General features: G+C 32.9%; 1 pseudogene; it reads right to left on the reverse strand.

Annotated features, from left to right (window-relative positions):
- Nucleotides 1-9027, reverse strand: part of LOC106473003 — a 48833-nt pseudogene extending 39806 nt beyond the window's left edge.
- Between the last annotated feature and the right edge of the window lie 5083 nt (nucleotides 9028-14110).

The following is a 14110-nucleotide window of genomic DNA, read 5'->3' on the forward strand; positions in this document are numbered from 1 at the left end:
TAATATTTAAAATTGTATATATGTACACTGTATTCAAAATGGTGAAAGTGGACAGAAACATTTCTACTTACTGAGCACATATTTTCCAAGTGATAAACTGAGCATTAGACAACAAATAAGGAGGAGGAGTTATCTTGACTTCAAACTTTGGTAAGACTGAAATACATAAATACATATTTTCCAAGTGATAAACTCAGCATTATACAACAAATAAGAAGAAGTTATCTTGACTTTAAACTTTGATAAGACTGAATTCCATAAATTTGAAAACCCAACATTTTTCTAAGCTATTCAGATTATTTTATGTGAAAAGATGCCAATATTCTTGAATGTAAATATCCATTTTGAGTTCAAAGATATTTTGTGATAAACAAAAAAATTTAATAGAATGTGTGAAAATAACTGAAAAAACATCACACACAGGGCTTGAATTGCATAAAGTTATCAAATGGAGCTCAGTTTGATGGCATTATAATGTATGTTGACACAGAAAAGTAAATCAAATGTAGAAGAATGACACTGTCACAAAATAGGCCTACGCTAAAGATATACCTGCATAAACAATATGAATTAATAAGACTGTAATAACTTACTATTATCTTTAAATTTACATATGTCCTTGGACATTCTACAACAGGATCATTTCCATAAACATTTCTAACAACAGGAGCATTTCACAACAATTTCTTACAACAGGAATAGAGCTCCAGTTTGTTCCCCCTCAACTCAAGCCCTGATCACACATGTTCAAGTTTAAGGATATTAATATCATCACATTTTACTCTTACATAACTAGTGTAAAGCACACCTTTAATCAAGTTATTTTTCTAAATGTTTTTGCATGTTGTGTGCATCTTCTTGGTACTTTGACTTACAAAGGTTGTGACTTTCACTAATACTCAGCATTAGTTAATGGTTAAATTATACAATTCTCATTCCTGTTTCTGCATTGTCATGCTCATTTTAAAAGGTGATACAGAGACCTGTACAAGCTAGTATGAGTCGTGGTTTTTATTTCTATTGAATAGGTTTACTTGAAATGATGTACTGCATCAGAATCTCGGTCTAAATCTTTGAATAGCTATGCCTAATTTTCAGATGATAAAGAAGAGTGAAGGCAGCTAGTTAACAGCACCGATTGCCTACTCTTATATGAATGAATAGTGTAATTGAACCATCATTTTTGTAAGCCCACCTAAAGTCCCAAATTGTAGAATATGTTTTTTGTGGCACCTTGACACAAACCATAAATCATAGAATACCAAAGCTAGGCACATTAACTACAAGAACACACCCAGCCTAAACTTATGCATAATGGGCCATTTACGCTATGTCTTCCTTGGAAGTTGACCCTGAAATCTGGTATTACAAGACCTGAAGCTTTGTACTGAGTCATTGGAAGTCTAAATAAAAAATTAGATGTATCTAATATTCTCTCTTGCTACTCTCTACATGACATTTCCAGAACGTACATTAAAGTAACTTTTAAGTGTTAGGATCTGGCCCAGGGAAATTAAGCAAAAATGAAAGCTACATACATTTACAAACTATTAGAAAGATAGTCTCTAATCTATACAAGCATGCTCTTCAACTACCCCAGTAAAATAACATATATAAGCAGTTAAACAAATAATAATTAGATTAATATTCTAAACTAGATGTACAATGACTAGTTTCTTTCAGTCGTGTTAACTTTGAAATCAACAGATCTTTTGCCATTACTGTGAAACCCTTTGATTTATCATCATAACATTTAGAGTTGAACTGTGATCACTATTGAAGTAGGTTTATTTCTCTAATGATTCAGTGCTGCAAATTTGTTTGTAGGTACATCATATTACTTGTTAATTAAGTTTTTTTAAATTACAACATTCATTTAATTATTATTAATTATGCTTTTATCCACTATCTACATTTTGTTAAGTATTTGAAGGTTACACATGAGTTGATTAGAAACTAATTCTTTATTTGGTAGCAAACACAGACAAATTTTAAATTTTTCCAGTGTGAGCACTAAATTAAGGCAAATGTGGTGTTTCATTGGCACAAAGAAAACCTATAACTTACATATAAAGACAGAATGAAAAGTAGCAGTTGAACAGTGACAAGTTTAGAATTAAGGCCCATAGTTTCCTCTAAATACAAGTAATGAATAAAAAAAAAGAACTGTACTTGTTAGGCCTGCAGTTCTACTGCATATCGTCATTAATAACAAAAATTTACTTGGACTACTGATATATATAATACAAAAATTTCTCATAATTATTAATGAAATGACATGACAAAAAGTTTAATAGTTTAATGTACTGATAAGTGGAAAAATTGTCAATCACCAGAAACGTTGCAGCTATGATTTACACTCATTGTCAACAACCCTAGTAAATAAACAAGCAGACTCGCATATAGAAAAAGTGTCTTGCAAAAAATATTCTTTCTAACAAAACTTGAAAAAGAAAATAAACTAGCTTGCTGAAAAAAGTATTATGAAAACAGTGAAAAACAATTCAAAAAGTAGGTATATCTATTATAAAAACAAATTTCCATTATGGCTAAATACATTGAGCTGACCTGTTATCATCAATATTCTGTTTGAGAAATTTTAATTACTAATTTAGGTATTTTATTTACCAAAGGAAAATTTAGGTTTCCAAAAATTACTCTTGTAATTTTAAATAATTTCAAAAAACCTATTCAATTGATTCCAATTACATAAGAAGGAAAAAAACTTACCATATTCCTTAACTTCAAACTTCCTAAAAATTTCAACATCTTCAATACTCCCTTTGATACGCCACAATCCATAGGTGGGTTCATCAGGTAAATCTAATTCAAACTGCACAATTCCTGTCAAAAAAATTATCAAAAAAATATCAAATACTACCTTCATTGATAAAACCTAAACATTTATCTACATTAACAATGAATGTTCAGAATAATTAATAAGTTTAATTAAGTTTTCACAAGATGGTAAAAAAAATAAAAGTTTAATACTGATGCAAATAGCTATGAGTCCTGTTCTGCTCTCTATCACCTGTTTTTCTAGAAGCATTTGCACTTTACTCTTGTAAACAAAAATGTGTTTTATGCAGGCATATTTTGGGTTTTCTACCTCCTATTAGTAAAACAGAAATCTTCAAAACTATTGACTATTAAGTTTCTACATTGTCATGGTAGCAATATATGGTTCACAGAGTTGCTTAAATTGCTCTGATCTAGTTGATGTTCTCTCTTTGTTCTAGTAGCCAATGTCTCCTCTGCCCACAGAGATGTTTCAGTATTGTATGTAGAATCCAGTTTGAATGGGTTAGCACTGAAATTTCCTTGGCTTGACAATATCGATTCTGACTAATCTTGACAATCTTGGCTTGACAATATCGATGACACCTGACTAATGCTGAGATAAATTTTAACGGAAGTATTTTGGGCAAAATTCTGAAAAAAACTATATTTTCATATGCTTCCTTTTTTAGAGAATGTAATATAAAACATAAAAGATTAATTTTGGAAAAATATTTTATATATGTTTATGGTGCCACTTTGAATTGGTAGAAGTAAGAAAGTTGAAGTAACAGTTGTTGATTAAAGTCGTTGGAATAGAGCAATGGTAAATCATAGTACTAGGATTCACAAACAAACAAAAAACGTTTAAGGAAGTAAGAGAAATATTTCTGTATTAAATTGTTAATGATTATGGAAATAAATTGCTTTAGTATAACAGCAGAACAAAGTATAATTAGTTACAAATGATAAAGGAATAAAAAAAGAAGTAAAAGTATAGTTTAACAATTTTAAGAGCTTAAATTCATTTATTTTTGAGTATATCTTATTGTATTTATCTTATATAAATATTTTATTTTATGTTTGTACACTTTGGAAAAATAAGTATTTTACTCAGGTCATTTACTGTCAGTTTAAAAGTTGTATTTGAACGTTTTTATTACAGATTCTCTTAAAATTACATTATGAGGAGCGACCTCTGAAGTCACTAAACCAGTAGAAAACAATAGAGGGGAGAAAACAGAATAGTTCAATATTGTGGTGGTTTAGTATCTGTATGCACAGATGGAAATTTGCATGTGTTTTGGTTATATAATACCCATATAATGTTGCTTTAATGGCTGCCATCACAAACAATTGTTTTTGCCACACATTCAGATGTTAGCAGAATGTACATAAGAAGACATACAAAGACTACTCAACTTACAAACAACATACAATAAAACTCAAAAGATCTGGTAACATCAGATTTTGTAATTGTTTTGCATTTGCAGATAAAAACTAAATCAAAATATTTCCAAAGCATAAGAAAATAATCTTAAATACACCACAAGATTCCCATACATGAACTACAATTCTAGGGTAAACAAATCTACAAATAAATACGAAACAAATTTTTTTGAAATAGCCAAAAATTAAAATTAGAACATACCTTCAGCAAAAGACAATGATGGCCAATACCCCAGAACTATTCCATTAGGGTTCTCAATTTGGAAATTTCCAATCTTCATGATCCATTAATTTGAAAACAAAAGAGCATTATATTATCCATTTAGTCCTAGGAAACAAAACTCATTACGTTTAAAATAACTGAAATAAAGAACTTAAAAATCAAACATGTAAAAAATACCAAACAGATTCCATTTTACTTGTGCTAAAGTATGATATCATATGCATAAAAAAAACAATTATTTTAAGATAACTTCACTTAGGTACACCCACTGTGCATTCATTTGCTTTTTCCAGAGTTTGCTTTTAGACAAATTTGTTACTTTTAATATACACATATAGTATGTTTATATACTTATTAAAACCTTCCACAGAACAAACCATGATATTTATAATTTCTGTGCTAGATGCTCATCTTAGTACCAGTTGATTTATTTCCAATTAAAGTAGTTTTCAGAAATGATGTGACAAATCTATGAAACAACACAACTATGTGTATCAATGTAGCCACAAACAGATCTTAAACGTCAAAATATGATGGATTGTGCTTACTAAAAAATTGCCAAAATAAATTTTGGCATAAAATAAGTTAGCTAAAAAGGGTACATTTATGCCCCAAATTTCATTGCTTTATCTTGTTCTAGCATATACAATGTCTTGTTTGTTTGTAGTTGAGCACAAAGTTACACAAGGGGCTATTTATGTGTGTATTGAAACCCAGTTTCTAGCATTATAAGTTTGCAGACATACTGCTGTGCCACTGGGAGGCCAATAACAAAGTCAAATGGACTGCATTATAAACAGAATTGTAACATTGCATCTGGTGGAAAGTTAACCACCATTAATACATGAAGTAGCTCAACATAGTGTTGTAGTTTTTCATATAAATAGAAAAAAGTCTTGACTTTTTATTTAGAATTTATTTTGTTTATCTTATTCAGATATTAAACATTTGCTTACAAGATAAAAAAGCTTACAAAGAATGCTCCATGTCAGAAATTATTACTGACATTAGAAATGTTAACTGACAGTCCAAATCCTTAGCATTAATATTTTCAGTGTAAAAAATTAAAATACTGTTTAGTTCATATGTAAAAGGTATTCTTAATACTGTAGCTTTTACTAGAATAACACTTTCAATTTTATTATACCAAAATTTCACTGCATTTTAATTACAACCTCTGAGAGTTAAAAATCATAAGAACCTTACTTTATTTTCATAACATGTCTGTTCATTGGTTTTTGAAATGAAAAATATAAAACTTATTTAAGATCTGATATACCTTAATTCTGAAGTTAAATCAATCTGTAAATCCTCATAACAGGTATATCAAGATTGCCTTGTTAAATCATCAGAAAAATTCTATGTAACACTCAAGTAAAAATTTTGATTTTTTCTTATTAAAACGAATAAATTATTTCAAATAATACTTATCAACATATAAAATTCACTAAAATCTTTAAAATATATTAATGAAATAAAATAAAGTTATTGATGACAGTATTAATGTCTTTATTTAAACTGTGGTGAATAAACTTAGTAACTTGTAGAAATAAGAATAAGACTTACGGTTGTTTTTGGAAGAAGTTTTAAATTAGGTGTCGTTGGAAGTACACGCACTCTTACTGAAAACAAAAAAGATGTAATATTGAAATTGTGGAGAACAGGCAAGAGACATAAATTTGTTTTTGAGATATCATTACACTTTTGACAGTTTCTCTCACCTACGTGCAACTTTTGAGACTTTTTAATAGTAAAACATATTGAATTTGAAAGCATTAAGAGAGTTTGTACATATCATACCAAACAAAGAAATTTTCCATAGAACAAAATTATTTTCATTATTTAAAAACCAACAACTCAGGTACCTTAAGATCCATCTTAACTAACAATTTGCACTTGAAAATACAAATAACACATTAGAGATCATAAAACAGAAATGTGTAAAATACTGCTACTGATATTTCCACAATGAAAACTGATGAACTAAGACTGTTCATGTTGATGAAAACTATCTGGACATTTTTATGTTTCACTTTTACAGTTTCTTATGCTATAAACAATTTTTTCACAAGCATTCTGAAAGGAATATTAATAACATAAAACATGATATTTTACTTGAAAAAGTATTATACTCTTAAAATAACTATGAACATAAACATAATGTTAAATAAATTCCATAGTTCATTAAACCCTATTTTTTAACATCTTTCTCAAAAATTATTCCTGATAATATATTTCTGAAACTTTTAAGAACACAATAAATGGAAAGGCCCAAAGTTATCAGTTTTGTCATTTAAAAAATCCCTTGAAGCAAATTATAAAGTTAAAAAATATCTTTAAAAGAACAAACAAGGTATTCTATTATAGAATCACCTAATAGCAAATTTAATGTATTTAAGAATTGTAGCTCAGAACTCAGTAAACTCAGACTAGAACATTGCTAATTTAGTCTTAGGTGTTTCTCTCTATGAAATGAGCCAGTGAAGATATTACTTGCTGTTTTATGAGACATAGTTGTAATGTATCCAACATCATCCTGACTGAGTGATTGTTTTACATCTGTCACTTGAAACAAAAGTACTCTCAGATACTTGTGATTGGTCAGTTATAGGGAAAATCTAGACTCTGGATATAGGTTTAGTGCTTTTCAGCAGATTCATTTCAATTTTGGAGGAACCAAGAATTGCTTGTGCAATTTTGTCTACGTATAATTGCTTAAATGTTTAACTTCAATTGGTTCCCTAATCTTGCAAACAAGGACAAATTGTTTTAAATGAAAGCTAAGTATTTTTATTTCCATTTACTTTATTAAGTTCTGGATGAGATTTTTCTATTTATTATTTTTCAGTAATATTTTTCCTCTTTTTATTTTATATTACTTTTTTTTTCTTATATGCATCTTATTGTTGCAAATTAAGACTAATGGCCCACCTTATCAAATCTCACTGTTTCATATTCACAGATCCTAATGCATAATTTGCTAAATCTTATTAAGTTCATGTGCTAAATCAAAAAAAGTGTTGCTTTCAATACCAGGATTCAGTCAAGGAGATTATCTATTATTTCATGGGATAGCTATACTGTGTTCTGCATACCATTGATCCAATGTGGTTTACAATAGCCATTTAAACCAGATTTGTTTCTATCTTTAGAGAGCCAGGAATTTGGCATAAAGTCTTGCATGTGGTTTAATTAATCAATATGTTGATCATGTGCACCATTTTCTTTTATACAGTAAAACTATTTTGTTCAATTATTGTTTAAAAAAAGTAGATTGCGATTTTATTCTGAATCATCACAACATAATCGTTTCTTAACTACTTCACAATAAGTCAGTGTTACTCTTATCCATCTTTGGTCAACGAAAGTGTTTTGTTGTTGTTCATTTTCACTCTTTCACCTACAACAAAACACTACATCTTTCCTCCCAAATAGCAGATATGCAAACCTCTTATTGTTGTCAAGACCAGATTACTCTGTTCTTGTAAATTTTTACCTTACATTAAAGCAACCAGATGCCTCAAAACTTTACACTAGACAAGTGATGCAGCAGTTTGATAACCTATTGCACTCACACTGCTCATGAATTCTAAATCGTTAAAAAGACATATTGCTATAATCTTACCTGTTTCTCCTGGTTTGTATAGGGGTTTATCAGTCTGGATGAAAACATGAACATTTTCTTCATTTAATCCGATATCTTTTTCATATAAAAAATCACTGAATTTGGAATGAGTGTAGGAGCCACTAACAAACAACTTTGGCTGTTTAACTACAACCCCAGACGGAATATTCAACAGTAAGATGCGGTTAGATTTTTCTAAAATTGCAAAAACAAAAATAATTAGAGTACATAACACTGTTACCTAATAAAAATTAGAATCTTCAATGTTATGGTTTTGTATTTCATATATAAAGGTACTATGTCTAAATACATACATGGTAAAATGGGAAAGCTTAAGTATAAAATTATTTGCACTTTGATGAAGCCTTTCTTTTATTAATATATCACAAAGATTGTGTTGCTTCACCGGTTCATATGATAATAAAACGAAAACTAGTAAAAGTTACCTGGCCTACAATTTACAACACATCAATTTTATTCTAAAAATTATATTAACATAATAAATAACATATGGTTGACACACGGACGTAAACTGTGAATAAATAGAAAATATAATAACTGAGAATGCTACCCCAAAGGATAAACAAACCTTTGTTAAATGACACTATAGTTTCTGCTACAACATTACCACCATCGGAATCCTTCACACCAATTCTCATATATTCAAATCCAACAGTATCTTCTGTATTAAATAATTGTAAGTCTAGACGATTAATCTGGCCAATTGTCAAAGTCTTCTGAGCAGTTAGAATGAAACTGCTAATAAAATAAGATAAAAAACAAAGTTTAATTTTCAGCCTCACAAACTAGCATTTTTATTGGATTTTCAATTATTAATAGTAATACGCAAATATGTTAATATAATTCATTTGATTTTATAAAAATCATAAATACCTATAAGTATAGGTCGAAGAAAGGATTACCTTTTTTGCCGGACAAGTACAAAGCTACATAATGGGCTGGCTATCTGTGCTCTGTCTATCGCAGGTATCGAAACCCGATTTTTAGCTTTGCTACCTTATTAAAACTATCCGTTATGAAACGGATTATTTGGTAAAAATTACGAGTGAAAGTTCACTTAATTATAATGAAAACGCTATATTTTGTCTACAAGTTAAAAAACCCTACACCAATTTCTGGTATCTCTATTTCTTCATAGGAACACAGGCTCACGTATACTTACGAAATTGAACTATCGAACAAACTCGTTAACTCAGTCAGCCAGTATAACAGACATCGCTAATAAATTAAGACTAATCTAGTTTTGTTTAACACGCGTTTTCTATATTTCAAATCGTTTCCTAGTTATTAAGTTACGTCCTTATATAGCAATAAAATAAAAAATGTGTTACGTTTCTGTTCGTTTGTTAATTTCATGTATAATTTCTTTCGGATGAAACTTTAGCGATACAAGTCCTTTCTTATATAAAACTAGTTTATTCTTTCTCAATTCAACTTTGTAATACACTTAATTTCCACAGTCGCTTTAAACACACGCTATAATTCACAATGATTCACGCACTTATTTACGGTCACTACCGCGCTTGACTCAATTGTCCGTCTCTATCTCTGCCTGTCTGCAATTCAATTCCGATTAATTTGTCTCACGTTATCCGGCACACTTATATACAGGAATAGAGGGAGCATAGCACATACTGGATTATTCTTGATGTTCCCCCGATCCTTCTAGAATATCATGACGTGTTACCAGAATCACGTGACTACCGCTGTCGTAACACTGCCCCTTCCTTAGTATTGTTCGTCCCGAACAATAGCCACTTACATTAAACCAATAAACAATTAACAATAACTTAATTAAATGTACAGAATTTACAAACACAAAATTACAATTCAACAATATCTCTTAATTTTACGGGACGTATTTTCTTCCGTACTCGTCTCCGTCTCGTTGGCTTTTGCTTCATGTGGGGTTAACTTCAGTGGTAGTAACTTCATCAAGGGCTTCACTGTTTCCCTTCTCAAAACCAAGTAGAGTTTCTTCTCCCACAATGGCTTTTTCAGATGACACGTCTTCAGCAGCGTCATTTGTTTCATTGTTCACTTCGTCCCAACTGAAATGTCCTGGACCGTGATAACGCCAAAGCCTGTTGGTATGCACCACCTTTGGCTTACTACGCCGACCACATTTTATTCGGAAAGTCACGTCTGAGAGACGATACACTACGTCATATGGGCCTTCCCATGAAGAAGACAGCTTAGGATACTTCCCTTTGGTCTTCCTGGGATTATACAACGACACCTTGTCTCCTGGTAAAAAGCTGACTTCAGTATATCTCTTATCATAACATAGCTTCATCGAATCAGCAGACGTTTTCAAGTTTGAATGCACTTGATGGTGAATATCATCCATCCTTTCCGATAACACTTTCACAAACTCTGACACATTTTCAGGCAACTCTTCATAAGGTGGGCGTTCTGGTAACAGATCCACTGGCAACCGAAGTTCCCGACCAAACATCAACTTTGCTGGAATGTATCCAGTGGCTTCATGCTCTGCTGTCCTATAGGCCATCAACAGTGGGGGGAGTAAGACATCCCAGTCATCTTGGCGGCTATTACAAAACTTTGCCAATTCCTGTCCCAGTGTCCAATTGTACTTTTCTACCATCCCATCGGACTATGGGTGAAGTGGCGTTGTCCTGGTCTTTCGGATGCCAAACAACTTGCAGTATTATTGGAACACAGCTGATTCGATGTTACGGCCTTGATCTGATTGCAGTTCACATGGCATACCAAATCCGAAGAAGAAATCACTAATAGCCGAAGCTATAGTTGTAGCTTCCTAATTTGGTATTGCATATGCCTCAGGTCACTTGGTGAAATAATCCATCACCACACAAATGTACTTGTTTCCAGCACGAGTTTGGGGCAGAGGACCAGCAATGTCAACGGCTACTCTTTCCATTGGTGCGCCAACTTGATATAACGTAATTGGAGCATGTCCCTTATGCTTGGGTCCCCTTTTAGTACAACATGTACTGCATGTCCTGCACCATTTTCCATATCTTGCTTCATATCTATTCAGTAAAATATCTGTTGTAGGTGACTCAATGTCTTCTTAACTGTGAGATGTCCTTCTGTTAAACTATCATGGGATTGATGCAGCACAACTTCCCGTAACTTTCTCTGTATAACCGTTTGCCAGGTCGTCACTTTCCCATCTGCAGTTTCCCATCTCTGGAGAAGAATACCATCTTCAAGCTTCAACTGGTCCCATTGTGCCCAATAGTTCTTTGTCACAGGGTTTGAGCTAGACACCTTCTCCCAAGCAAGGTGCAAAACACTTGATATTAGAAAATCAATTATTGGCTTCAAATATTGATCTTTCTCCTGCTCTGCTTTAATATCTATACCTGGTTCCACTTCACCACTGACTTCAGCTTGATGGCACCTAATTAGTTCAACCTCTCTTTTAACACTTACCGGAATTTGGCCTTTGTTGTTCCCAAATGTCATTTTATCAAAATTAACTACACACTTCCTCGGTAGTAAGTAGTCCAACCCTAATATGCATTGGTCTTCACTGTCAGCCAAGTATACTTTGTGTCTGTCCTTCATGCCCATGAGGTCAATAGTTACCCACACTGGTCCCCACAACCTTGCATAATGTCCTGTCACACCACAGAGCTTCTGTATGGCTTCTGGTACTCCTTTGTGATCCAGCATCTTGATACTCAAAAGGGTTTGCTGAGATGCAGAATCTATGACAAAGTTGCACCTTTAGCCATCCAGCTTTCCTGTTACATTGACACTACGTGTGTTTTGCATTTTACACTTAGCTGTTGGGACTTTCACGATGGGGGTTGGTGGGTGTCCCTCAACACCAACCACTACTGGTCTACTTGAGGCTGACTTATTGATAACATTCTTCTTATACTGGCTTCTCATATGTCCTTGCTCTCCACAGTTCCAACAACTTTTCTGGGTAGCAGCCTTTCCTGCCATGGCATCTTCCCTGTGTTGAAGTTTCCAGCATTGAGCTTTCTTGTGCCCAGGTTTATTACAGTGCCAGCAAAGTCCCTCAAACTTGAACGAGAAAATAAACAAGAAAAGAAACAAGAACAGAGACAACAGCAGTTGCAAGTAAACCTGCAACAGTGGCAGCTCGAACAACAAAATAAACAAGAAGAGAGATTATAGCAGTTGTTAGAGGAAAAAGAAAAGAAACACGAAGAAAGATTACAGCAGTGGCAAGAAAACCTACAACAATGGCAGATCGAACAGCAAAATAAACAAGAGAGATTACAGCAGTTGTTGGAGGAAAAAGAAAAGAAACAAGAAGAACTAGAAAAGAAACAAGAAGAGAAATTACATCAGTTGTTAGAGGAGAAAGAATATAAACAAGAAGAACGAGAAAAGAAACAAGAAGAGAGATTACAGCAGTGGCAAGTGGAACAAGAAAGGAAACAAGAAGTACAAATCGAAAACATTAGTAAAGTTGAAAGCGAATTAGATACGTTAAAGGACGATCTATTGTCTTTTACACAATGAGGATACATTGACTATCGATTTAATCAGCCCCAGACAATGGCAAGCCACTTTCAGAGCCCGCAGATAAAACCCTAATGCCGACATCTTCAGTCCTGTTAGAAGTCACATCCCAGATATGAATGTCAGTAATAGAAGTGATTAAGTACGAAGGAAGCCACAGGAATACGATGGGAAAGTACCGTGGGAAGCATATAGAGCACAGTTTGAGCTACTGGCAGAGATGAATGGATGGACAGGGGAGCAGAAAGCAGTATATCTGGCAACGAGCTTGAAGGAACAACCACTGGAAATACTTGGACAGTTGACAGCAGCGGACAGGCACAACTATAGAACACTGGTGTCGGCTCTAGAACTGAGGTACGGAACCCAAAACCAGTCAAAAGTCTACAGGGCCAGGTTCAGGACGAGAGTCCGTGCTAAAGAGGAGAGCCTGCAAGAGCTGGCACAGGACTTGGAAAGCATGGCACACAAGGCCTATCCAACTGCACCACCCGATCTCCTCAAGTTGTTGCTGAGGGATCAGTTCATAGATGCCTTAGACAATCCACAACTTAAGATACAAGTGAAACAAGCACACCCCTCTACTATGCAGGATGCAATGGCCAGAGCTCTCGAATTTGAATCCTACATTAAGTCTAGCACAGAGGTACCGAGGTTGGTACAATCATCTGGATTCAAGGCCAGAAAAGGTCAGCTTTCAGAGTTTCTTGTTTCTTTTGCTGTTCTTGTATTGCTGCCATCAAGTCTGCTATGCTATAGTTTGATTTGCCGCTTCTCGTTTACATTTTTTTTTATCCCACTCTCTGACACCAATTTGTTACATCTCCGTTTGTTAATTAATTTTCCGTAACTTCGTTTCGACGAAACTTTATCGACATAAGTCCTTTCTTAATAAAACTGGTTTATTCTTTCCGAATATAACTTTACGATACACTTAATTTCAACAATCGCGCTAAAACAAACGTTAACTTCAACAATACTCTCTGACTGCAAATCAATTACTCACTGTCTATCAGTCTCTTTCAGAATACTTTTATCTTGTTCCTTAGTTTCATCTGCTACACACTCATAATGATAAGGTTTGTATCCCTTTATTTTTTAATCTATTGACATTAACTAGCTGTTTACCTTTTCCATGGGTCTCTTGGATCTCAAAATTAACTGGACTAGTCTGTATAAGGACTCTAAATGGACCTTTCCATAATCTTGCTAACTTCTTAGTGTTACCTTTTTAACAATAGGGGTGTATAACACTAGTAGAATTCTATGGCATTGATGTAGTAATTTATAATTTTTTAGTTATTAAAAAGTATATACATATATTAAACCTGAAAAAAAATTGTTTCATGTCCTCCACTTGTAAAATTTTTAAAGGCTTGGCAACCTACATCAAGCAGCAGAAGAGATAATTTATTTACTGTTTTATGTTTTAGGAAAAATAAGTTTATGAATTTATTTCAAAATAGCAATAATCTATATACGTATATAATGTACAATAATTGAAGTGTGACTGTATTTTTACA

This window comes from Limulus polyphemus, unplaced genomic scaffold (assembly GCF_000517525.1).
Source record: "Limulus polyphemus unplaced genomic scaffold, Limulus_polyphemus-2.1.2 Scaffold5802, whole genome shotgun sequence".
Lineage (NCBI taxonomy): Eukaryota > Metazoa > Arthropoda > Merostomata > Xiphosura > Limulidae > Limulus > Limulus polyphemus.